The sequence below is a fragment of the Leptonychotes weddellii genome, chromosome 4, assembly GCF_054177405.1.
Source record: "Leptonychotes weddellii isolate Sample4059 chromosome 4, ASM5417740v2, whole genome shotgun sequence".
NCBI lineage: Eukaryota > Metazoa > Chordata > Mammalia > Carnivora > Phocidae > Leptonychotes > Leptonychotes weddellii.
The window spans coordinates 51,051,932-51,076,558 of record NC_138372.1 but is presented as its reverse complement, the minus strand read 5'-3'; the positions used below and the strand labels follow the sequence as shown (position 1 = coordinate 51,076,558).

The following is a 24,627-nucleotide window of genomic DNA, read 5'->3' as shown; positions in this document are numbered from 1 at the left end:
GTGGAGTGCCTGGTAGGTACTTGTGAATGAAGCCGTAATGTTTCCTTACTCTAGATCAGAGATTGGCAAACTCGTTCTATAAAGGGCCGGATAGTAATTCTTTCAGGCTCTGTGGACCATGCAGTATCTGCCACAGCTATTCACTTCTGCCATATTGGGTGAAAGCAGCCATGAATAATACATCATCAAGAGAGCCTGTCCATGTGCCAATAAAACTTTATTTGCAACAGTTGACAACAGACTGGATTTGGCCCACAGGCAGTAATTTGCCTCTGCTCTCGCTGAGCAAGGAAGAAATACGGGAGACTTGATTATATTTATTTGTTATCTTCTTCATTGGTTTTATTGCTCAAACAACAATAGCAAAAGCGCATTCATAGTCCTATCTAGGCAAATCAACTTTGTCTTCCTATGTTCTAATCACTCTTTGTCCATCTGCATATATAATCTTTATATACCTTGTGAGTAGCAGAGGTGCAGATGTTTTCCTTAATGTAATGTCCTAAACATTTTTATATAGTGATACAGTCTTCAAAATTATACCTTCAGTGGTAGTAGGATGCTCCCTCTTGCTGACATACCATCATTTATCCACTTCTATGTTTTGTGAATTTTTATTTTTTTTCTTCATTTTTCACTTTTCAGCAAATAATACTGCAGTAAATATCGCTATGCACATGACTTATACTTTGGATTATTTCCTTAGGATAAATTCCCTGGGTTAGAATTATTGGTTCAAAAGATAGGAACTTTTTTTTTACCCATTTTGAAGAGGGTTGAAAAGTGACTTTGGAAGAGTTATTACTACTGCCCAGCTTCACAGTGGCGTTCATGGCCACGTTAGGCTTAGATTAAGCAGGCCATTTGGACTTGGACTATCTGAACTCACTGTGTCTGCTTCATAGCCAGCTCTGGTTTGCTCTAGTGTACAAGAGTGGAAACATAACACTTCCCTCCCACTGAAACTCATCTGCTGGATATTCTTAGGAATGGGGGGGATCATTGGGAATAAATCTCTAACTTTCCAAGTAGACAACTCTGAAGCGGGCTCCTTATTTGAAGGCATGGGTTTTTTTTATTTAAAGATTTTATTTATTTATTTGAGAGAAAGCAAGAGACAGAGCACGAGCGGGGGCGGGGGGGCGCAGTGGGAGAGGGAGAAGCACGCTCCCCGCTGAGCAGGGAGCCAGTGCAGGACGTGGGCGCTCTATCCCAGGACCCTGGGACCAAGACCTGAGCGGAAGGCGGACTTACTTAACAGACTGAGCCACCCAGGTGCCGCAAGGCATAGATTCTAAACACCACTTCTGGAAGGCCATCCCTGATGCCTGGGGCCACTTAGAGCCCCTTTGCTCTGTGATTTCCCAGCATTAGAGCACACCCCCATGCAACATCCACAATACTTTTTGTCACCTGTGTAATGCCAACCTTCCCTCATTGCTCTATCCCTGGTACCTCATATGGGTCCTGGCACACAGCAGGTGTCTGATAAACCTAGGTTGAGTTAAGATCATGCTGGTCCCTGTGTAACAACTCTGTTGTACATTGGTGGTCAGTGGCTAGGAGGTGGTAGAGATTCACTCTGTTTTCCAGCAGAGCCTAGAATTAAGATGATCTTCCGAGACTTAAATTGACAAAAATCTGAGCACAGTGGGAGGGGATGGACCATCTAGATGTCACCTGAGGGAGAGGATCTCAGAGCAGGAAGAGCTAGGCCCGGAATTCTAATCATGGCCTGACTGAGTATTAACAGAAACTGTGGTCCCTGGAGTTCCCTTCTCACAGGATGGAGTGTGTTACTGGAAAGCAGGTGATCTGCCTGGAGTCTGAAAGGGAGAAGAATCAGTTGACGGTTACTGAGCATCGTCCAGACAGAGATCTGCTGGATCTGAGGTCTCTGGAGAGGTGGGTCAGTGTGGCCTTCGGGCCTCACCACAGCCCAACGGAGCCATCTCGCTGCTACTCGCCTCTCTTTGCTTCGCCCACGTGCTCCCCGGGCAGCCTCCCTTTGTCTCCCGTGACATCCTTCCTGAAGCACCTGATCCCAGGGAGGGCTGCCCTGTGCAAGGAGGAGCGAGCCCACTGGTGCCTCTGTCTCTTTGAGCTTGACGAGCACAGATCATTCCTGGAGAGGGCACTGATGGGGTTTCAGAACCTGTTGAGCGGAGGCCTTGACTTGCCCATAGCGTCTCACTGTGGTTCTGCCTTAGCCCACGCACAAAGCTAGGGGTGGCTGGCATTCTACCTTTGGGGCACCTTGCCCATCTCCCTTGGGCCCCTTCCACCTGCCTCTGAACTGTCAGTCGGCCCTGAGGAGAGCCGCACACGTGGGCAGAGACCAGGCTTTGGGGGTTAGGGTTTAGGGTTTGGGTTTGGGTTAGGGCAAAGCTGGAACCTCTTACGAATAAGGGAGGAAGAGGCCGACGTGAGCAGGAACTGGTGGAAGACAGGATTTGTGTGAAAGCCCAAGGGTGGCGAGGACTGGTTGAGCCACGGGGCAGCGAGGGCTTCGGAGCTCCCCGTCACCACCGTCACCACCACATCCATTTAGGACTTGGGATTACTTCTCCAGTGGCTGCTGGAATAATTTCTGTGACCTCCTTCTCACAGAAGCATCAGCATCCCGCTAACCGCAGGCCCACCCAACAGAGTCACCGAGCCCCCACACTCTGCCATTTCCTCGGCTTTCTTACCTCACGTTTGCAACTTCAACCCAGGTTCAAACCCTGCCTCTTCCAGTCAGTGGCCGTGAGACCACAGGCAGCTCACATACACCTTCTGGGTGCGTTTCCTCGCCCTCACAATGGTTGTGAGAGTATACACCTTGTTAGCTTGGTGTATGCATTAGAGATAAAGTGAAAACAGAAGCTGGCACCTGAGACACACTCAAGAAATGGTATTTATGGTATTCTGTCACTCAGTCACTCGCTCAACACATGCATACGAGGCACCGTTCCAGGAGCTGGGCAAACAGCATTGAAAAAGACCTTGTCGGGTGCGAAGGTGTGTGCCTGTGGTCCCAGCTCCTCAGGACCCTGAGCGGGAGGATTCTGTGAGGATTCCATGAGCCCGGGAGTTCTGGGCTGTGGGACGCTAGGCCAGGTGGGCGTCTTAAGTTCAGCATCAATACGGTGACCTCCCGGGAGCGGGAGATGACCAGGTTGCCTGAGGAGGGGTGAACCGACCCAGGCTGGAAAAAGACCTCTCTCTCATGGAGCTCAGAGTCTAGGGGCAGAGGTAGGCAAAAAACACACAGAATATGTAATGTCAGGCAGTGATCCATGTTCAGAAGAAAACTGAAGCAGAATAAGGAGAAAGAAAGGGACAGGTAGGGTAGGGTGGTGGCTATTTCAAGCAGGACAATCAAGGAATGCCTTCCTGAGAAAAAGGATGTGAGCAGAAACCTGAAAAAAAAAACAGAATAACCCGTACACCTATGTAAGGGAAGGGCATTCCAAGCAGGGGAAACAGCATATGCTAAGGCCCTGAGGTGGGAGCAGGCCTGGCACATTTATGGAAAAAGCAAGTTGACCACAAGAATTAGAGGGAGAGTGGGAGAGGAGCCTGGAGTAGTGGCCAGGAGCCAGATCTAGGGTCTCCTAAACCATGCTAAGACCCTGGAATTATTCCGGGAATTATGGGAAGCCACTGAAGGGTTTTGAGCAGAAAGAATAGTGTGATAGGATTAAATTAAATTTAGAAGGCTTTGCTCCAGCTGCTGCTTATAAAATAAGCTGTAGGGCAGCAAGAGAAAAATGGGAAAGGCCAGCTATGGGAAAGGGAGAGGTGAGTGTGGCCTGGACCCTGCTGGGAGCGTGGATGCAATCACAAGCTGCTGAGTTCAGGATGTGTTCTTGTAGGTGGTGCCCGAAGCACTTTCTCCCCAGATTAACTGCTGGGCATGAAAGGAGAGCAGCATGGCTCCAAGTATTTGGGGCCTGAGCATTGGATAAATGATGCCATTTCAGGGATTGGGGAATGCCAAGGGAGGAAGGATTTTGGCAAGTGGAGGGGAAGGAAACCGGAGGTAACCTTCCAGGTGTTAAGTTGGAGATGCATGTCCAGTGGGTATCCAAATGGAGATGTTGAGCTGGCAGGTGGGTGTTAGAAGCTAGACCCCGCCAGGGAGAGGTTAAAGCTGGAGATACAAAGAGGGGGAGGGCTCGGGATTGTGGGAAAGCCTTGCTGTAGATGAAAGCTCTGGGAGCCAGTGACCGTCTCTGTTTTACTCACCTCTGTATACCCAGCGCGGGCATTCGGTATGTGTCTGATGAGTAAATGCAGTGAATGTGGTTTAGTGCCAAACAAAATCGTTGACTGAAAATTTGCTTTATTATTCCCAACAAAAAATAGAAACCTGGTGTGTAGTTTCTTAAGAAACAATTAGCATGTGAGGGGCGCCTGGGTCGTTGAGCGTCTGCCTTCGGCTCAGGTCATGATCCCAGGGTCCTGGGATCGAGCCCCACATCGGGCTCCCTGCTCCGCAGGAAGCCTGCTTCTCCCTCTCCCCCTCCCCCTGCTTGTGTTCCCTCTCTCACTGTGTCTCTCTCTGTCAAATAAATAAAATCTTTAAAAAAAAAAAAAAACAATTAGCATGTGATAACATCAAAGTTGGACACTGAAAGGAACGTTTGAGGCCATTTAATGCAAAAGTTCAAAATCTGTGGACAGAGGGTGGTAAGGAGAGTAGACAGTTTATTGCCAGGGGTCAGAGTGTTTACAGGGGCCTTGCATTGACAATCAGCTGAATCAATAATGTCTTGAACATCCGTGCACTGTTATCGTCCAAGTATAGGAAGATGTTGCAATTAATAAAAGAGAACAACACTTCTGTTAATTTTTTGTCATGATGTGTTCTCATAACTAACAGGCTCCAAAAGAACAACTGTTTTTGGAGGGGAGAGAGTCCAGTGAGCATTTGTCCATTAAAAGGAGTCTTTTTACTGAACTGGGTGGGAAATGGGGATCTAATCCAGGCCCTTTGTTTTACTGATGCAGAAAGGGAAGAGGGATGGGATTAAGTGAGTTGAATAAATTAAGCAGCTAATTAATGAATGGGCCTCCATGGACCCTAAGCTGGGTGGAAGCTCTCTCTACCACCCCTATGCCTATTCCGTCTCTCAGCACCAACTTTTTTCAGAACAATAACCGAGGTATTGCCTTAGAACATCATTCATATCAAGCCATGGAATTATTTGGGTGATTTATTCTGCTAATGATTTAATATGAGAATTGTAATTAAGAGTTCACTTTCGCTAATTTCAAAATCCACTCACAGACACAATCTATTTGGCAGTGTGAAAGAATAAACAGTCCCAGAAGGGTCAAGGAAAGTGAAAAAAAAAATTTAAAAGGATTTTATTTTTAGAGAGCGCGCCCGAGAGAGCACAAGTAGGCAGAAGGAGAGGGAGAAGCCGACTCCCCGCTGAGCTAGGAGCCCGATGCGGGGCTCCATTCCAGGACTCTGGGATCATGACCCAAGCTGAAGGCAGACGCTTAACCGACTGAGCCACCCAGGCGCCCCGGAAAGTGAAATTTTTAATGTGCCATAGATCATGTACCAAGCGAAAAATTCTCATGTCGAAAATTAAGACTTGATTTTAGTTGCAAACATCACTTTTTTTTTTTTAAAGATTTTATTTATTTGAGACAGAGAGAATGAGAGAGAGAGAGCACATGAGAGGGGGGAGGGTCAGAGGGAGAAGCAGACTCCCTGCCGAGCAGGGAGCCCTATGCGGGACTCGATCCAGGGACTCCGGGATCATGACCTGAGCCGAAGGCAGTCGCTTAACCAACTGAGCCACCCAGGCGCCCGCAAACATCACTTTAAGGAAGCTTAGCCCATGTAGAATTTCAGGATGGACCACATCTGAATATCCACAGTTCTCAGTTTAAATCCCAGCTCCACAACACCATCACCTGTATGGACTGCGGCCATGCTCACTCCTCCAAGCCTCAGTTTACATATCTGCAAAATGGGGAGGGAGACACTTCCTTTCCAGTGTTGCTGGGGGCATTAGTTAGCACATACATTTGGCACAGAGGCCCTGGGGAAAGAGACCAGCTCCCCCTTGTCTTACACATAGGGCCTCTGAGGGACCCAAAAAAACTAATCTGAGTATAACCCAGAGTCCAGCCCCCCTAGGTTGGAGTTACCCTCCAACTCAGACCCTATCTCCTGATGTTCTTGGCTCCCGTCCCTGGATCGAGTCCCGCATCGGGCTCCCTGCTCGGCAGGGAGTCTGCTTCTCCCTCTGACCCTCCCCCCTCTCATGTGCTCGCTCTCTCTCATTCTCTCTGTCTCAAATAAATAAATAAAATCTTTAAAAAAAAAAAGTGATGTTTGCAACTAAAATCGAGTCTTAATTTTCGACATGAGAATTTTTCGCTTGGTACATGATCTATGGCACATTAAAAATTCCACTTTCCGGGGCGCCTGGGTGGCTCAGTCGGTTAAGCGTCTGCCTTCAGCTTGGGTCATGATCCCAGAGTCCTGGAATGGAGCCCCGCATCGGGCTCCTAGCTCAGCGGGGAGTCGGCTTGCTTGCCAGGACGTGGCCTGTCCGTACTCACGGCAGTTTCCCCCGCAGAGGAGGAGGTGCCCTGTGAGGGGCCCCCACTCCTGGGGTTGGCATCCCAAGTCTGAGCCTGTGGGCTGTTTGCACAAGTCCCCCCGAGAGGCTGCCGAGGTGGCTCCTTACTCAAAATCCCTGCCACGCGGTGCAGCTGGTCCAACACAGGTTCATTTACATAGTTGCACAACAGGAAGCAAGTCCAGTGTGCAGAGCTGGCCCACTGGGAGCAAATTACTTCAGGTGCCCCGCGTCGTGGACCCTTGGGCTCTGTCCTTGGATTCCCCTCTTGCTTCAGGGAGCAGCAGTGTCTCCCAAGGCAGCTTGGTGGGGCTTGGGGAGGGGGCACGTTTTGGTGTGTTGTTTGTCAACTGTCATATGTTTGGCAGGCATGACCGGAAGGGGTGGGGGGTGCTGTGTCAGGCAGGGAGGGGGCCTTTTGTGGAGGCAGAGTTCCTGCACAGAGTTCTCCCACGGTGGCTACAAGCGAAATGGCAGATGCATGAGTCACTCCGTAAGACGGGAACAGGAAGACATCCTGTGGGTGCCAAGCCGTTTTCGGTTCAGTTACAAGACTCGATCCCCCCGCCCCCGAAAGTGTGCATGTCCCTGCTTTCCCCTGATGCAGTGGGTCCAGCACCTGGCTCTGTTGCTGGTGAAGGATGTCTCAGTTTGCATTCGTGCTCAGGGAATTGGCTGGTGTCCTTGGTCTGCGTCTGTTACAGTATCAGAGAACCTCTTTGCCAAGGAAACTTGCTGTCTGAACGACTTTTTGAAAACATTTTCCCTTGTTTCTCCTTCTCTTGAAATGGTAAGGCAATCTATGGCGTTTCAGGATTTTCCTTTGTGCAAACATTTTTCAAGTCTTTCTCTCAGGAGGAACTGTTGTTGGTGAACATCATTCAGAAGGATAATATTTCTGGGGATTCTCTGCTCCTTTTAATAGGATTTTCATAATTCCCTTGTTTTTAAATTAGTATTCTTGATCATTTTCATAGCTGCCGTTTATTGACTGTTTTGAGCCGAGCACCATTTTAAGAACTTTGCTCATGCACTTAATCCTCCCAGCGGCTCCATGAAGTGTATAAACTGCTATTATTCCCATTTTGCAAATGAGAAAACTGAGGCTCAGGTTAAGCCATTTCCAGAGTCGCAAAGTTAGTTAAATGGCAAGAGCCAGAACTTAAGCTCTGTTCCCACCACTCCCTTTGCCAGCACTTATTCCAAGTGTGGTCAGCAGAACACACTGATCTCATGAGATGTTCCTAGGAAAACATTTCTACGTTCACATAATTGGGAGAAATGCTGCAAACCATATGCCTCTTGCAAATCATAAATGCATTTTAGAAGTTTTGCATGAAAGAAGGCTGCTTATCTTTGTGTCAGCGAGGGCTTTCCAAAGTACTTGGGACTTGGAACCTTATTTCCATATATGCCTATTAAGTCATAAACATATTTTGAGAAGCGTCACATGAGCGTCGGAAGGCCCGAGGGGTAAGCATTCAGATTGCATGTCTGCTACTACCTAGGTAAATTATTTAGCTTCTTCTGCCTCACTTTTCCCCTCTAACAGGGAAATACAGTTAGCACTCTCCCACACCTAGGGTGATTGTGAACACTCAGTCGGTGCCTCTACAGGACCAGAAGAGTGTTGTGCAGGGAGAGAAGTACTCGCTGTTCTAAATGTAGCAGAGCGAATCAAAACATATGCTACCTGTGGGGTCTGACCACAACCAAAATGCTGTTTCACCATGTTCAGAAAACACATCACAGAGGCACGCCCTCCCACCTCCCTCTTTCTCTCTGCAGATCCTGGGACTCAAGGGCAGGGACCAAGTCTTCCCCGTGGTGCTCTCTCTAGCTGCCCCGGATTCTCTCTGTCCCTCACCATCTGGTTGGCCCAGATAGCAGCTCAGACCGGGGCTTGGGTCCCTCAGCCTTTGAGTCAGGGTTGGCAGGCACTGCTCCTGGGATGGGGGACCGCTATCTGGCTTATCCACATGCTTGTGGGTGGCCCTGGGCAGAATCTGCAGGGAGAATGTGCTGGTGAGAAAGGAACTCCAGTTCCCCATTTAAACAAGACAGCTGCCCTTGCAAACCGTTGACCCCTGGGTCTCCAGAAGGGGAAACAATTGCAAAGCATTGCACTTTCACTGAATTTGCCACTCCTCCTGTGACCGGCAGCTAACCAGAAGAGCCCCTCCAAGGAGAGTGGATGTGGGTGAGGAGTCTCAAAATTCTGTAGACTCAGCCTCTGGGCACCGGAGCCTGGGCCACCTCTCAGAACGTCCTGCAGCAGACAGATATCAGTCAGTGGGGTCTAGGGCTTCCCCTCCCCAGCATGTTCTGAGGTTGGTCCTGCCGTGACTCCCAGGGTGATTAGGGAGCAGTCTATGGGGGGGAGGAGAGCAATTGCAGAAATGACTAAATTTTAAAAAATGAATCCTATATATTTATGTTGCCCTTTGTGTTCTTTCTGTAAATTTTAGGTGTCTCAGAACAAGAAAATTAGAAAAATGTACCAACCCCTCCGTATGAGCAAGGCTGGTTGCTCATAATATATTTATTGTTGAGTGAAAAAAAGTAATTTGCAGAACTGTATGTAAATATCCCATTTGTTTAAAAAACCATATACGTGTGTAGGATGTGTGTGAAGGCCAGAAGAAAGTGTGCAAGGAAAGAAAAAGACTGTGCACAGTGGGTACCTCTTGGGAGTGAAATTAGAAGGAAAGAATTTTAACTTTTCATTCCGTTCTCGTGCATGTAGTTTGAATGTTTCAACATATTCATTTTGTTATTTAAAAGGGGAAGAATATAATAAAAGGCAAATACCCAAGCTAGTTCCACAAATAGGGCGAGACTGAGTAGCGGTGGCTAATTGTGGGTGTCGCCTGACTGGCTGGGAGGCTTTGCAGTAAGAAGGAAGGAAATCCAGACCAGACCAGAAAATGGGCCAATTCCAGTCACAGAGCAGCACACCCTCCGCAGCATGTGGCTTCCCAGCCTGTGCAGTTGCAGACGGCGCTGCTGAGTTTTGCTTTTCCTTCCCCCCACCTTCCCCGGGGAAGCCACACGAGCTGCTCAGATCCTCCAGAGTTCAGCTCCCCCTGCATTGCCCTGGGCCGTGATAAGGCCCCTTCATCACCCAGGCCCTGACCAACTGGAGGGATGCACCGCAAGCTCCCACAGACGTGGACACCCCTGCCAGGAGGGCCAGCACTGGGTCACCTCTGTGGAGTCCTCGCTCCCTGTGGAAGCTACTCCCCCAAGCCCTGGAGCCCCACCCAGGTGGAAGTGATCAGAGAGCCTGGGACGGAATTGGTGGGGGGGGCTGTCTGAGAATCAGGAGCCCCAGTGCCTGGGGTTCTCAAGTCCCAGGGGCCGTGGGCAAATCCTCAGATTTCCTTTTGCCTCCGTTTTCTCATACACTGGCTGGACAGAGAATTTACTGACAGGGTGGTTGAGAGATGTGATAACAATTGGAAGAGCTTCAAAAGGTAAAAGGTGGTGATGTGCAAAGAAAAGCCGCCTGGTGGCCTTTATTATGAGCAGCACTGTGCCCAGGGACCCTCCGTGCTGGGGGTGATTTCTCTTTCTCTTTTGATTTGGAGGCAGAGCCCCTTTCTTTGCAGCATTCAGAGTATTTGCTGTCCCAGAAATCTCCTCTTGATAGATAAAGAAACCCAGGGACCTGAGAAGTCGAACAATCCTCTTTCCCGCACCTTCCCAGATGCCACAGATGTCAGGAAACAGGGCCCAGGGTGAGGCTGGACTCCCAGGTTCCACGGTCTGGGTGCTAAGCTGAAACCAGACTTTGATGATAGAAGAGTCCCTTTCATGCTGAGGGCCCCCCAGCAGTAGTCCGCATCTATTTAAGAACACAGGGTGGGAATACCACTCCCCCCACACACTTCCCGAAGGGCTTTAAGTAACTTTAAACGTTCTCCTTTGTGATTGTAGAGCTTTCCTCCAGATGTCCAATCATTCAGAATGGTGAACGTGTAGGCGTAGACCTGGAATCTGAAGGTTGAATGGAGCACCTGAACTGTCCAGCTCATTTGTGTTATGCCCTGGGTGTGGTTTTCTTTCCAGCGGTGCAAAGCTGTGTCACCTCCTACACAAAGCCTCCCCAGATTTCCCCCAGCCACAAGGAATCACTGTGTATCCTGAACTCCCCATCGCTCGACCTCTCTCTCTCTGTCTCTTCCAATGCTTCTTTCTGCTTGAAGTTATTTGTGGATACATCTGTTTTCCCTCTCCTGGATCGAAAGCTCCTTGAGGTTTTGTTTATTTGTAAATGCTTGGTGCTTACTGAAGGGTCAGAGCAGACCCTGATAAACAGTTGTGGGAGAGAGGGAGGGGGTAGTTCTGGGGTAGAGGATGATCAGAGACTTGGTAGTGGAGGTAACGTGACTTGACCTGCAAGCAGGGGTGGGATCTCGCAGGGGAAGCTGGGAGGGGTCGGGGCTTTCTCAAAAATAACAAAGCGAGTCACAGAGTTCAGTTTAGAGATCATTTGGGTTGCTGCAAGGAGGAGGATTTGTCTTTTCCTCTTTTGGATCGTGTGGCCCCTTTGATCAATGCTATGGACCCTTTCCCCAGAAAACGTAAATACCCACAGTATTTCACAGAGGGGGGGAAAAAGAAAAAGAGTTGCGAAAAGACCAGAAAGGTGGGTTAGAGCCAAATTGTAATGGGCTTCTGAGGCACAGTGGAAGTTGCGTTTGGTTCAAGTTAATTGGGGGCAGTCAGTGGTTTTATGCAGCTACTTACCCAGATCACAAGTTCCCCCCCCCACCCACAGGCTAAACACATACATGTAGCCAGCAGTTGGAAAAGCCCCCTACTGCCCCCTTTGCTACCTTCCCCTTCAAAAGTAGCCTCTAGCCTGATGCCTAACAGCATATAGTTTCCCCCATTTTTGTACTTACTGGACTCCTGTGGTATGTACTCCTTTTTATTCTTTTATGAATCTGGCTTTCACTCAACATTATGTGTGTGAGATTCATCCATACTGCTGCATGTATTTGAAGCTTGTTCATTGTCATTTGCTGTGGAGTTTCCATCGAGTGAGTTATTCTCCTGTTTTGGTCATTTAGGCAGTTTCCATTTGGGGGCTGTTAGGAATGGTGTCACTCTGAATGTCTTAATGCATGTCTTTCGGTGAACACATTTCTGTTGGTATTCACCCAGGACTAGAACGGCCATGTGTTAACTGTTCCGCCCAAGTGAATATGGCCATAGTTTCCATTCCCACCAACCGGTTGATGGTTTTTGAGGAGCATCATGTGACTAGAGCTGAATTTCAGAAGATTTGTTTGGCCCGAGTATTTTTGATGGCTCAGAGCAGCGGCCTCATACTGTGTTTCGAGGAGCCTTGGGAATCTTTAGAGTCTGCCTTTTAGGGGCTGCGACAGGGGAGAGAGAGGGGAAGGCTCCCGGGTATTGCTCCGGGCTGTTCATTCCCAACCACCCTCCGACGGAGCCCGAGAGCTCCTATCTGTTGATTAGCTTTTGCCATTATCTAGGATTAATGGCCCGCCACCAGCCATCTGACAGGTGGACAGCTGTTGGGGGAGAACTCAGGGCAACCACGAACGGCAAGTGTCATCTCCTAGCACACATCGGGGGACAGCCTGACTGGAAGGTCAGTGGCAGGGCCACCAGGGAGGGAAATGTGGATCAGGAAGTGAACCTGTAAGGACTGGTCCCCTCTTCAGATGTCAAGGAACAAGGGAATGGTCTCAGAACTAAAGTCTTGAGTCTAGATAACTGGAATAAAGGCTATTCTATTTGCAGGGAGATTGAGAAGCCAAATCCAGAGAAGGGCCTCCTGTGTCAAAGAGCGGGGAGTCCAACCTCTGGTGAGTTTGAGGAACAGGCAGGTTGTTGGGATGGGGGTCCCGGGCCACACAGACGTGTCAGAACCTGTGCCGGCCCTTGAGAGCAGATGAAAGGGAGATTGGAGAGAGGAAAAACAGGCACTCAGGCAGAATCTTCAAGGACAGCTGGGCTTGGAGGACTCAGACAGGGGAAGATGTCAGCCCAGGAGACAGAGGACAATCAGGGACATGAAGACGCCCCCAGGAGAAGACTGGGCAGAGTCAGGAGGGTGGGACCGTCCAGCAGGGTCAGTGCCAAAAGAAATGGACTTGTTCAAAGAGTTCTTCAGCTTTATCTAGAATCACGGAATTCCACAGAAGTGCCTTCTTAACCATCAGTTGTGTTCAGGGCTGTGTAACTGGTGACGGTGTGCCTTACTCAACCAGAAATTTCAGTTTACTCTGATATCCTGTCCCAGAACATTCTGGCTAAAAGCGAGCTTACTGTATTTGTGGGCATGGCTTTATTTTTCAACGCCCGTAGACACTATTTTCTCCCCTGTATGCTTGCCAGCTTTCAGACCCACTTGGTTTGCAAATGGCCGGCTCCCTAATGGTAATGTCTTCGGGGGGGCTTCAGGAGCAGCTGTGTACTGACCTTCCCACCACGTGCTTGATTCTCCCAGAGCACTGGATGCAGTGGTTACTGTCACCTAGCCGGTTCACGCTGGTGGCTCCTGCTGTCCCTGCCCTGGTCATTATTCACCCATATAAATACCACGAGCTTAAACCAGTGGTCTGAGTAGTTCTGAAGAACTATCAGACCTGTAATACAGAAAACAAACTGATGGTTGCCAGAGGGGAGGGCATTGGAGGAGGAGCAAAAGGGGTGAAGGGGAGTGGGAGATACAGGCTTCCAGATATGGAACGAAGAACTCATGTGGGAATAAAAGGCACAGCATGGGGAATGTGGTTGATGATACCGTAGCAGCGCTGTATGGGGACAGAGGATAGCTACACTTGTGAGCAGAGCATAACATAGAAGTTGAATCCGTATGTTCTACACCAGCAACTAATGTAACATTGTGTGTGAACTACATTCAAATTCAAAAATTAAAAAAAATAAATGAATACGCAAAGAAGCAGCGCAGAGCACTTCTCTTGTTCCCCTTTTTTAAGGATGTGGAAGCCAAGGCCCAGAAAGAGGAAGTGACTTGTCCAAGGCCACTAGCTTAATTCAGATAGAGCAGTCAGGGAGACCCAGGTGTTGTCCCTGAATAGCCCTGCTAACGTTCAAGTCCTGTGGCCCTTTCTCCAGAGTGCAGATCCACATCACCCAGAGCTTTCTCAGAATGTACTTTGGCCAGGACCTACCGCTGATACTCTTAATTCCGGAGGTTTGGGAGTGAGGTTGGGATGTGGGTGTATTGAAAGAGCTGCCCAGAGGAGTCTGAAAGGCAGCCCTATTAGGAATCCGGCTTCTAGTCACTTTGTGGTCTCTGCTCCACATTACCTCTTAAGTACAGGTATAATCTGCTTCTAAGAAAATGTCATTAACTGGGTTATATTTAAGAGAGGAAAAACCAATACTTTCCTCCATTTAAGAAGCATGTGCAATTGTTACAAGTGAAAATACACTGCATATGAAGAGGGGAAGCACCTGACAGGCTACTAAGAAACAGGAGTCTCATGAGGCAGAAGGATTCCAGTGTTTTTCCAATTATCTGCAAAAATAGCTTACTTACTGATTGCATAAAGTTGCAGGCTCAATTCCAGAGGTTCTCAATAAAGGGAAATTAAAATACAGTTTAGTAATTGAACCCTGTCTCATGTAGATGGTATAGGAGGAAGCACTTTATAAATTGCCACCTTTTAATAGCATTATTATTATATCAGGCTTACCACATTAGAAATAGAATATCGGATTCTCCACTGGGGAAAGGCAGAAATGATCGACAAACGTGTGGTGACATCTGCATGTGACATGTAAGGGTGTTTCTCCAGAATTCAGCTCGGGGTGGTTTTCATTTGTAAGGGAAGGCATGGGCCTCCGGTGGTCATGTGATCACGGAGTCTGTCCATTTATAAGTGTTGCCACCGACAGGTAATGGCTGTTGGTAGGACTTGGATGCATTTGTGTACTCAGTCCACTAAAATCAGTCTCGTAATTTCTACACGTAATATAAACACGTGCCATTTATTTTGACTCACACTGTGCGTAAAAGCGTTCCGGAGAATCTCACGCACTTCGGAAAATATCCCAGGGACAGACCTTTGATAGTATCAACTTAACCTTCTGAAACTCGTATTTGGCCACAGACAGCTACATGCTGATATCCTGTGATCTCTCTCAGGAGTTTAATCCCTAAATTCATTAAGCGTTAGAAAAGTTTAAGTAACTTCACAGTTAAATACGTGAATAAATAAAAGGTATTAATATTGCCATATGAGTTCATATTTAGGATTTGCTTGAAAGTGTACGTTATGCCCAAGGGCACTCATGAGATGAATTACCCTTGGGAAGCGGCCCCTTTCCCCCCTTTAAGCACCCGACCTGCACAGGCGGATGTAAGCAGTGGAGGCCTCTGGGGGTACTTCTTTCTTTCCAGGGCAAGCAGCGGCAGAATTTTACTTTGCTGTATCCATCCTTAAGGGGAAAAGAGTACCAAGGCCAGAGGCCAGAGAAGGAGCTGCTTTTGAAGCTTTTAAAACCAAAGTCTGTACCACCCTCCCTTTCCTAAGTACGGGAAGGAGGACAGTATACACACGAGTACTGTATTTCGGAAACCAAGTAGAACTGTGCTCAAGACACAGAAGCGGTTGTGTAAAGTGTTATAACTTCGAGATGTTTTGTAGGATTCCTAATTGATAATTTAATTAGAATCCGAGCTAAACAATGAGTTTCTCTGACTTAGCCTCTTGGTCCAGTAGATAGTGCATCTGGGAAAGTATTATCTGAAGGAGTCCTTTCGTAATGTGACATGATTCCCGTTTGTCAGAAATTCCGACGTTCATATACATTGGGTTCGGGCCCTTACCACTCACCTAAGATATTGCCAGGGATCCTTGTGTCATCATTTCATTGGTAAAGTATTTCTTGAGTTCCTGCTGTGTGCCCAGCCCCAGGAATATATTGTCCCTTTTGTTTCCTGAATTAGGAAGAGGAAAAATGACAAAGCTGTCACTTTCTGCCAAGGCCAGTGACTTCTTTCACTTACCAGACTACCCTGTAGGTCCATTCATCTTGTTGCACGTGGTAAGATTTCATTCTCTTTTTGTGGCTGAGTAATATTCCACTGTATGTGTATACAACATCTTTATCCATCCATCTTCTCTGTGGGCATCTAGGTTGTTTCCGTATCTCAGCTATTGTAAATAATGCTGCAGAAAACAGGGGTGTGTTAGTGTTTGTGTTTTCTTTGGGTAAATACCCAGTAGTGGAATTACTGGATTGTGTGGTATTTCTATTTTTGGTGTTTTCAGGAACCTGCATACAAAACAACAAGTACTTTGAACTGTGAGGGCCAGCACAGAATGTTCATCTTGCCGGTCACCCTAGGAATTTCATAGATTTTGCTTTTCCTCCAAGCAGTTATCAAGTCCGGACATGTTTGAAAGGAGGTAGGACATGTTTCCTGCTGTAGTTAATGGGAGAAGGCGAGATGAAAGAAGAAAGGAAAATTAAGTATCCTATGATGTCTTTTAGCATAATGGTTATGGGTATGTGGACCACAGGCTTTTGTGTTTTGAGGGTGAATGCAGGGAGCAGTGCTTCCTGGCAGGTTGAACTTTGGCATCTGGGACCCGGGATCTGAGCGCTGTATAAAATGGGCCAAGGGCCCGGATAATGGCTGCTTTCATCCTATCTGTGCCTCCTCAAAAGGCAGGTACTTCCTCTGCACTGTGGACATTGGACATACTTGCTATGTCATGATCTGGAGGAGGAAATGGTAGACAATAATTAACCTATCTTCCATTCTTTAATGACAGAGCTCATCTTACAGTGTTAATTATTATCGTGTTCTAGACCATGAAGTATTTAGGATCAGAGGGTTTTACTTTTAACTTCTAATTCTTGAAATTTTCTGACATCTGCCAAGAAAGAAGGCATCCTGTGTACCTGTCACCCGACTTCAATAGTCAGCCCCTGACTCATGGCCCGTCCTGCTTCATCCATCTCCTCTCCCCCTCTCCACTCATCTAGTTTCTATCACCAGAGACGTGTTTGGCCTTGAACTTCCTGCACGTGGAATCAGACAGAGCACAGCACGTGCATGCTCCTGTGTCTGACTTCCTCTGCTCAGCATGATGCCTGAGAGATTGGCCCGTGTTGTTTGTGCGCACCTCTGGTTGGCGGCCCTTTGTCCCTCACCTGGCCTGAGCTGCTGGGTGCCTGCTCCCCTGCTTTTCCTCCTGTGTCTTCCCAGCCTCCCTTTCTCATGCCGGAGCTCCGACCTGACTCCGTGCTCTCTGGCCCTCTGTTAACCTCGCTGGTGTCTTCACACTCTCCTTGGTTGCTCAGTGCTCCTCCTCTGCTTTTGAAAACACCCAGATGACAGCCGTCTTTTGAAACAATCCTCCCACCCCTCAAAGTTCGCATCGAGGTCCTTGTCTTCAGCACACTGCTACTTCTTGAAATAGCCCCCCACACTTACCACCTAAGTTCCTGAATTAATAGTTGTCTCTGGCGCCCCTTATCACTGGACCTCCATTCCTTTCGTGCCATGGCAACCCCACCCGGGGGGGCCCTGGAACCCCTTCGTCATCCCCAGTCCCATGGGCTATGGTCCCTCTCTCCTTCCTGTGCCCCCATAAAGTGACTGATAACTTGCCCCTCCTCCTGGTTTTCTGAATAACACATGCTGGGATTCATTCATTTTTTTTTTCATCATAAAAACATCACATGTGGTTGAGAGCACAGACTCTGGATCCACATTGCATCCTGAATTGGGAAAAGCAATAGTAACCACCTCAGAGCATTATTTTGAGGATTAAGTGAGTTAGTATCTGTAAACTCTCAGAACAATGGCAAGCATACGACATGCAATAGAAGTGTTAGCTGGTGAGACCGAAAAAATAAAAACGTACGCGCTGCAGGAGTGCATAAAAACAACACTAAAGGCCCCCACTTCTCTCCACCTAGCAGTGGCTACATTTTAGAGTATATTCTTCTAGTATGTTTTCTGGGTATAATGTATTTTTAGCTAAGCCTGTCTCTATAGCATTAACGTCTGCCCTCCCTCCCCAACATCCCTCTCTCTTCCTAGCTGTCTGGTGTCCCCTGTCCAGGCAGCTTCCCCAGCTCCCCCTCTCTGCTCCTTTGGGAATCTGCCCTTCTTGTCCCTGCCCATGTGAGGAAGACCTCGGATGCGTGCTGCTCTTTTCCTCAGGCACTCCCTGCAAATCTAGTGTTAAACCACCGCCTCTGGGCTGTCAGTCCCCATTCGGCCCCAAGAATGAAGTCTTGATCGTTCTATTTCCTACTCTTGTATCCAGCTCTTTCTTGACATTCCAGTCACCTTCCTCTGTTTGATGAAGTCCTGGTAATGATGATGATGAGGAGGATGATGAGGATGGTGGTGGTATATAACACTGGATGGTTTCTGTGTGCGAGGCTCTTTTCTGTAGGATTCCATTTAATCGTTACAGTCCTGCGAGGCAGGCACTCTTGGTACCCCATTTTACGGAGAACCTAGGAGTTCAGTGAGGCTAAGTCATTGATTCAACATCATGCAACACTAAGTGACACCCAAAGCCTGGGCTCTTTATCCTATTGCCTGCCCCTAGACCTTCCATGGAAATAGTCCATTTTGTCTTTCTCTCTCGCCCAGTTCTATTCCATCCGACATAAGGTCGTTCAGTTCTTTTTCCCATGATACTCCCCATGCCTGTCGCTTCTGCTCAGAAACCTCTGGGGGCTCCCATATTCACACAACAGAGTCAGCTTTAACCCACTCTGTACGCCCTCGATATCCGTTCTGAAATTCTCCCCACTCCTTCACCACCACCTACCCAGTTCCTACCCTTCAAGGATCGATTCATTTAAGAAATGTATCCTTCACGCACCTCTCTGCTCGCCCAAGTCCCCGCTGACCGTCCTCTCCCTAGGCTCCTTAGGCCTACATCTGTCATGGTTTATTGGCCTTTTATTCCTTATTTTTCAAGACTTCGTGCATCCTGTTGGCGTCCTAAGCCTTTTAATCCCCAGTCTGGTAGCCCACATGCCATGTTTGTTACACAGCGCAGCCCTGGCCGTGACTGTGGGTGTCGGCGAGCTGCTCACTCTTCCCAGTCTTCTCTTCACCTTCTCTCTCGACTCCACTACTCCCGTGCCTCCAAGCAGCTGACACCTTCAAAACAAGAAAAATGACCGCCTGGTTGCCTCCTGAGCAGAAAGAGATGCAGCCTCATTTGCCTGTTGCCTCACTTTCAACCCTCCCAGTAGGTGTTTGGGTTGTTTGTGGGAGTGGACTGCAGGCAAGTGGGTGACCGCCTGTCTGCTTAGCAGTATCAGAAAGCATGCCCGGGGCGCCTGGGTGGCTCAGTCGTTAAGTGTCTGCCTTTGGTTCAGGTCATGATCCCAGGGTCCTGGGATTGAGCCCCACATCAGACTCCCTGCTCAGCGGGAAGTCTGCTTCTCCCTCTCCCACTCCCCCTGCTTGTGTTCCCTCTCTTGCTGTGTCTCTCTCTGTCAAATAAATAAAATCTTTAAAAAAAAAAAAAGAAAGCATGCCCTCCGCTTAAAGTGGATCAGATGCTAGGTCTTTATGACCAGAACCCAAAATATCTCCGTTCTTCTGCTTTGTCAGCAAACCAGGAATGAGGGTAGGACAGCTATGTTGTGGAGAACATCCCGGGCAAGGGACCCCGTTGCAGACCACCTCCCTCCCTACTCAGCTAGGGCAGGTGGTAGCGGGTCCGGGAAGGCTGATGGAAAGGACTCCCAGGGATGAGGTTGCTGTCCACTGGTGTGGAGACTCACCAGTCAGCGGGACTTCCCGCGGGGGCCATTCCCTGCTCTGGAGACTGCTTCTCTTTGCAAATGCTTAGCACCTCGGGGCATCATAGAACTGTGTCTTGGATATGTTCTTCTGTTGTTTGGAAATCATTCTCCCTTCATATAGCATCGTTTGCCGCCCAAAACCATGAGCCCTTTTAAGGCAGGAGTTTTGTCTTCTTCTTCTCCGATCATTCCCGCTTCCTCTTTCCAGCCCCAGCAAGCTCCCCATACAGGGCCTGTAGGCGGCTGCAGTGTGCAGTCATGGTTAGGGACACCAGGGTTCCCTTAGGCACTAGGCATCCCAGAGAGCTTTGGTTTCCTCATTAGGAAAGTGGGTTAATAATACCACCTTCGCCATGAGTGTTAAAATAAAAAACAGAGGACAGAGCCATGCATCAAACTTGCTCCCATTTGTATTTTTTTAAGACATGTAAACTTTTTAAGATATGTAAATAATCATGCTTATATATGCAGGGGATGTCTTCGAAGGAAACCTGAGAAACTGATAACAGAGATCACCTCGGGAAGTCTAGTGTAGAAGGACAGAGAGTTTTTGTTGTCTACCCTTTGGGTAAATCTGTTTAAAATTTTTCCTAGATCTACATGTTCTTTTAAATTTTAAAAACTAATGAAACGGGAGTCATTTCTTTTTCAGAATAAGTAAAATAACTTTAAATAAAGCCCATGACAGTGCCTGGCACAGAAAAATCACTCTGTACCTGTCGGCTCTTGTGTTGGATATTAAATAACTGTAGAATTCAGCCATGTATTTATTCTTTCACTCATGGATAAACAGATGAGATCTGCAGCTATCCTTAAGCCAGCCACGCAGATAGGAGCAAATCCTTTCTCAACCAGGCTTGCTATGTGAGGGAGAGAGTAAAACTTGTTTCTAAAGGTCGTACTCCTTGTTGATGGTGAACACATACCTCTGCAGGGTCCTGGCCTGGCATAAGCAGAAGGGGCCGGGTCCTGCACCTCTCCAGGTGACCATCACAGAGCTGCTCCCCACGGCCCACCTTCACTGACTGCAAACCTGTTTGGGGCCCAGTATGGGGGTGCAAAGCAGCATTGCCCTCAGAGTCTGGGCGTTGCACAGGTGGCCAGCCCAGGCTGGAGTTGAATGTTCACCGTGCCGGCAACTGACCCAGTCAAGTGCACTGGAGTCCCAGGGACTCCACCCGGGCTTCTCAGAGCTGTGAAGGGAACCAAACAGGTGGGTAACCTTTGGCTTGGAACAGTCACTATTTTGTGGGATACTTGTGGGAAGGAGCAGCAGGGTGTATCCTCTTTCTAAGAAAACAAACACCCAACACAAACACCCCAGAGTGATAGGTTCACTGGTTGATGTGTTGGTTGCTACATCTCGTGTCTTAATCTTAGCCAAGTGTTTATTGAAGCCCCATTCTCTGAATTAGTCAATAGGAGAGAGAACATGGCATGGGATAACTCACCTGCCTAGTTAAGGGTGTGGCTCTAAAGTAGGAGAGATCTGGGTTCCAATCCTGTCTCTCCGCCACTTACTAGCTATCTGATCTTGAGCAAATTATTTAACCGTCCTGAGCTTCAGCCTTGATAGGTATGATAAATCTGACCTCCTACAGTCACACATAATAGTAAATGAGTAACGGTGTAGAGTATTTGATACAGTGCCTGGCACACAGTAAGCAATGAATAGATGTTACTGGGATACTGTTATTATGGAGCTAAACTCCTCACAGTTTAGTGGGAAGACAATATTCATACATACAAAATCAGTTACATAACAGTAAGCATGAACTGACATATCAATAGCACCGAAATAAATGTGTTGCCCTTTTGAGGGCTTGATGATAGCTATACATCGGCACGTCAGAGAGAGGTAACTAAGTACGCCCGCAGCTGCTGCCTGCCCCCCTCGTGCCTGGGCCGCCCCTGCGGGGCCTGTGAACCCCCCTGAGCTTGACGCATGGAGCCGGAATTCATAAAGGGAATAAATCACTGCAAGCGAAAGTAGAGAGACCTTTCTGGAAGAGATAAAAATGTGAACTAGGGACTAAAAGAAGAGAGAATTTAAACAGGCCAAGAGAAACGGGCGGAGAACTTGCACAGACCGACACTCGGAAGAGGACTTGTAAACACAGCCCACAACAGAACAGAGTGGGCTCACAGTCCCCTGGAGCTACAGCAGCGTCACGGGAAAGCTTCCGGGCCTGGCCTCTGCAGTCAGACCGCCTGGGCTCACATCCCACCCAAGCAGCTTGCTGGCTGTTTGACACGAGGCACAGACTTCGCTTCTCTGTGGTTTGGTTCCTTCCTTTGTAAAACAGCGATGAGAAGAGGACCCATCTCGCGGGGTCACGGTGAGAATTCAGTAGGATAATGTATTGACAGAGATTGGAGCATAGCCTGGGGTCTGGCATACGCAAGCTCTCTGTAGTAGCAAGTGCCTTTATGATGAGAATTTTTATGATGGTGGCAGAAATGTTAGAGAGGATCTGGATTGCAGTGCTGAGCCCTCTGGACTTTTCCTGGGGTCCTGGGGAATCCTTTTTTGCGGCAGGGGGAAATAAGTGGACAGTGGCACTGTATCTCAGCATCTAGTGGTCAGGATAGATGAGACTGGAGAAAGGAAGGTTAGAGGCAGGAGTCCTGTGGTGAGGCTGATACAGTGGCCCTAACTTGAGGTTGCTGGGAGCCACGACGGAGATACAATGGAAGCAGAGAGAATGGGGGGAAATAAAAATGGAGGGTTTGTCAACGTGTAGGGAGCAAGAGAATTTGGAAAAGTGCCAGGGTCTAAGGTTGCACTGCCCCATGAGGCAGCCACTGTGACTCATGAACACTTGAAATGTGGCTAGGCCAAATCAGGATGGGCTATCCGTGTAAAATGCACACTGAGCTTTTAAATATTTAGTACCAAAAAAAAAAAAGGTAAAACATCTCAATTTTTTTACATTGATTACATTTCAATTTTGGTTATATCTAAATAAAATATTTCACTTTTTTCTCTTTTTTTTTTTCATGTCGCTACTAGAAGGATTGTTTTTTTTAAGATTTTATTTATTTATTTGACAGAGAGAGAGCACAAGTAGGCAGAGAGGCAGGCCGAGGGAGAGGGAGAAGCAGGCTCCCCGCCAAGCAGGGAGCCTGATGCGGGGCTCGATCCCAGGACTCCGGGATCATGACCTGAGCCGAAGGCAGCCGCTTAACCGACTGAGCCACCCAGGCGCCCCGCTACTAGAAGAATTTTTAATCATATATATGGTTCAGATTTCTATTGGATAGCACTTGGTCTAAGGAATCAGGAGCAGGGATGAGGCAAAAGGATGCCTCAGTAACTGGGACAATGGTGGTGTCACTCCCTGAAGAAAGGGACATCAGAAAGGTTGGGGGCAAGCAGTGGTGTTTCACCGGCTTTTCCATATGTTGTGTTCAAAGCAACTCTGTGCCATTTGCATGTACATTTGAATAGGCTTTCATTTAAGACAGTGGAATTGTGGTAAAGGGCTGCACAAGAAGCACGTTGGTCATAGCTAATGTCACAAAGGTAGGATGTCATCTACCCTGCTAAGACCAATGTGGGTCAGGCAGGCGCCGGGTAATTTACATATATTCTTTCATTTCCTCCTGCTAACAACCCTGTGAAGTAGGGACTATTATCATCCCTTCCTATTTACAGATGAGGAAACTGAAGTTCGGAGAAGTGAAGCAAATGAGTTGTAGTAAGTGATGAGCTAGGATTCAAATTTATCTGACCGTCAAAGCCCTCTTCACTCTGCTGCATCAGTCCTCCAGGACTGAGCCCCTGAGAAAACCGAGTCCAAAGAAGGAACAAGAGCTGTAGAAAGCAACATCATTGGACAGGCAAGAACAGGACAGTCTAGCATCACTAAGAGGAGAAACTTTCCAGAAGGAAGTGGCTGTTCAGAAAACAAACTTAAACTTTTGTAGCCAAGAAGTGTGTTAAATGATCGTTTTTTCAAACTGAAGGATACTTAATCCTATAAGTTAAGGTCATTAAAAGGAGTTAGGAACCCGCTACTCAGGCTCTGCAGCTGTCTCCTGGATTTATTACCTAGATTGGCTCATTCTCGTGGCTTCCTACCAGCTTCCCTAGGGATGATGGGATCATTCTGTGTCTTTTGGCAATAGCCTCACCTAGAATCTGGGGCAGTCCTTCTTTTAAATTCTCCTTCACCGATTCTCCTTCATTTAGGTCTTCTCCCAAGGCCACTTAACTGGATACCTACTGCCATTGCTACGGAGACCGCTTATCTAAATGAGCAACAGGCTCCTTTAAATGGAGGTCATGACTTCTTTTGGTCAGTGCTCCTGACAGTTCCCCTGCTTCCTCCCCATTCCTTTCTTGTGTTCTTGATGTTAGGAGGCAAGTATTATAGATGGTGATTAAGAGGATGACCTTGGGAGTCAGGTGGCCCGAGTCGCAGCTCTGTTACGTAAATCAGTATAGTCTTTGGCAAGACACTTTTGACCTCTTTGTGTTTCATCTGTAAAACAGAAATGCTAAAAGAACTCATCTCTAAGAGGATTAAATGAAATGATTCCTGGCCTTCATTTACCAAGCACATACTCAGTAAATGGTGATGGTCGTCAAAAATTATCATTATAGCAATAGTATCCTCATCCACCGTCATCATTCTTCTTCAGGCACATGTGCCTGGAAGGCAGGTAAAATGAACTCCTCCAAGATACCAGATAAGGACTTCGCAAGGGTCTGCAAGTAGAAAAGCATGCTGCTTTTAGAGGATGAACTCTTTTGAGGTCTTGAGAGTGCTGTTCTTATTCTTACTCATTTTGCTGGTTCTGAGCCCATATAAACTCTTAGAAGAGCTCCAGTCACTATGTCTCCAGCTCAAACTACGTTTTCCACGGCTCCGTGCAGTCCTGCCTCGTCTCTGCATCTCATTTTTTCTCTCCCCAGGCCAGTAACTTGTCTTTCTGCCCTTTGCTCTCCACACGGGGCAGGACCAGGGCAAGATGTGTGGCTGGCTCCAGGTCCACCACCCTTGATCTTACAACCTGCAAGCTTTGGTCGGGGAGAAGGAGAAAAAGAATTTCATGTCTTACTTCTCCCTGTTTTCAAGTCTCAGGGTTTGGTGGGTTCCGCAATAATAGCATAATAATAGAAATCCTAGCTAATCTTTGTAAGTTATTTACAGATTACAAAACAACAGATTAACAATTGTGTATCAGTCAGGGTTCAGTTACAACAAACAGAAAGCACTCTGGG

The 24,627-nt window shown here is 47.8% G+C and overlaps 1 protein-coding gene across 13 annotated transcripts in view; it reads left to right on the top strand.

Annotated features, from left to right (window-relative positions):
- Positions 1 to 24,627, top strand: part of GNG12 (G protein subunit gamma 12) — a 118,151-nt gene that overhangs the window by 77,176 nt on the left and 16,348 nt on the right. For 3 of the 13 annotated variants that reach the window (XR_014144911.1, XR_014144912.1, XM_081818608.1), the window contains exon 3: positions 1,772 to 1,905. The exons of 6 other annotated variants lie outside the window; for them this stretch is intronic. The gene's annotated coding sequence lies outside the window, so the exon portion shown is untranslated. Of the gene's footprint in view, positions 1 to 1,771; positions 1,906 to 7,048; positions 7,384 to 12,194; positions 12,220 to 12,412; positions 12,437 to 19,868; positions 19,966 to 24,627 lie in introns of those variants that run through there. 4 more of the 13 variants (XM_081818609.1, XM_081818615.1, XM_081818610.1 and 1 more) reach the window with 4 other exon arrangements.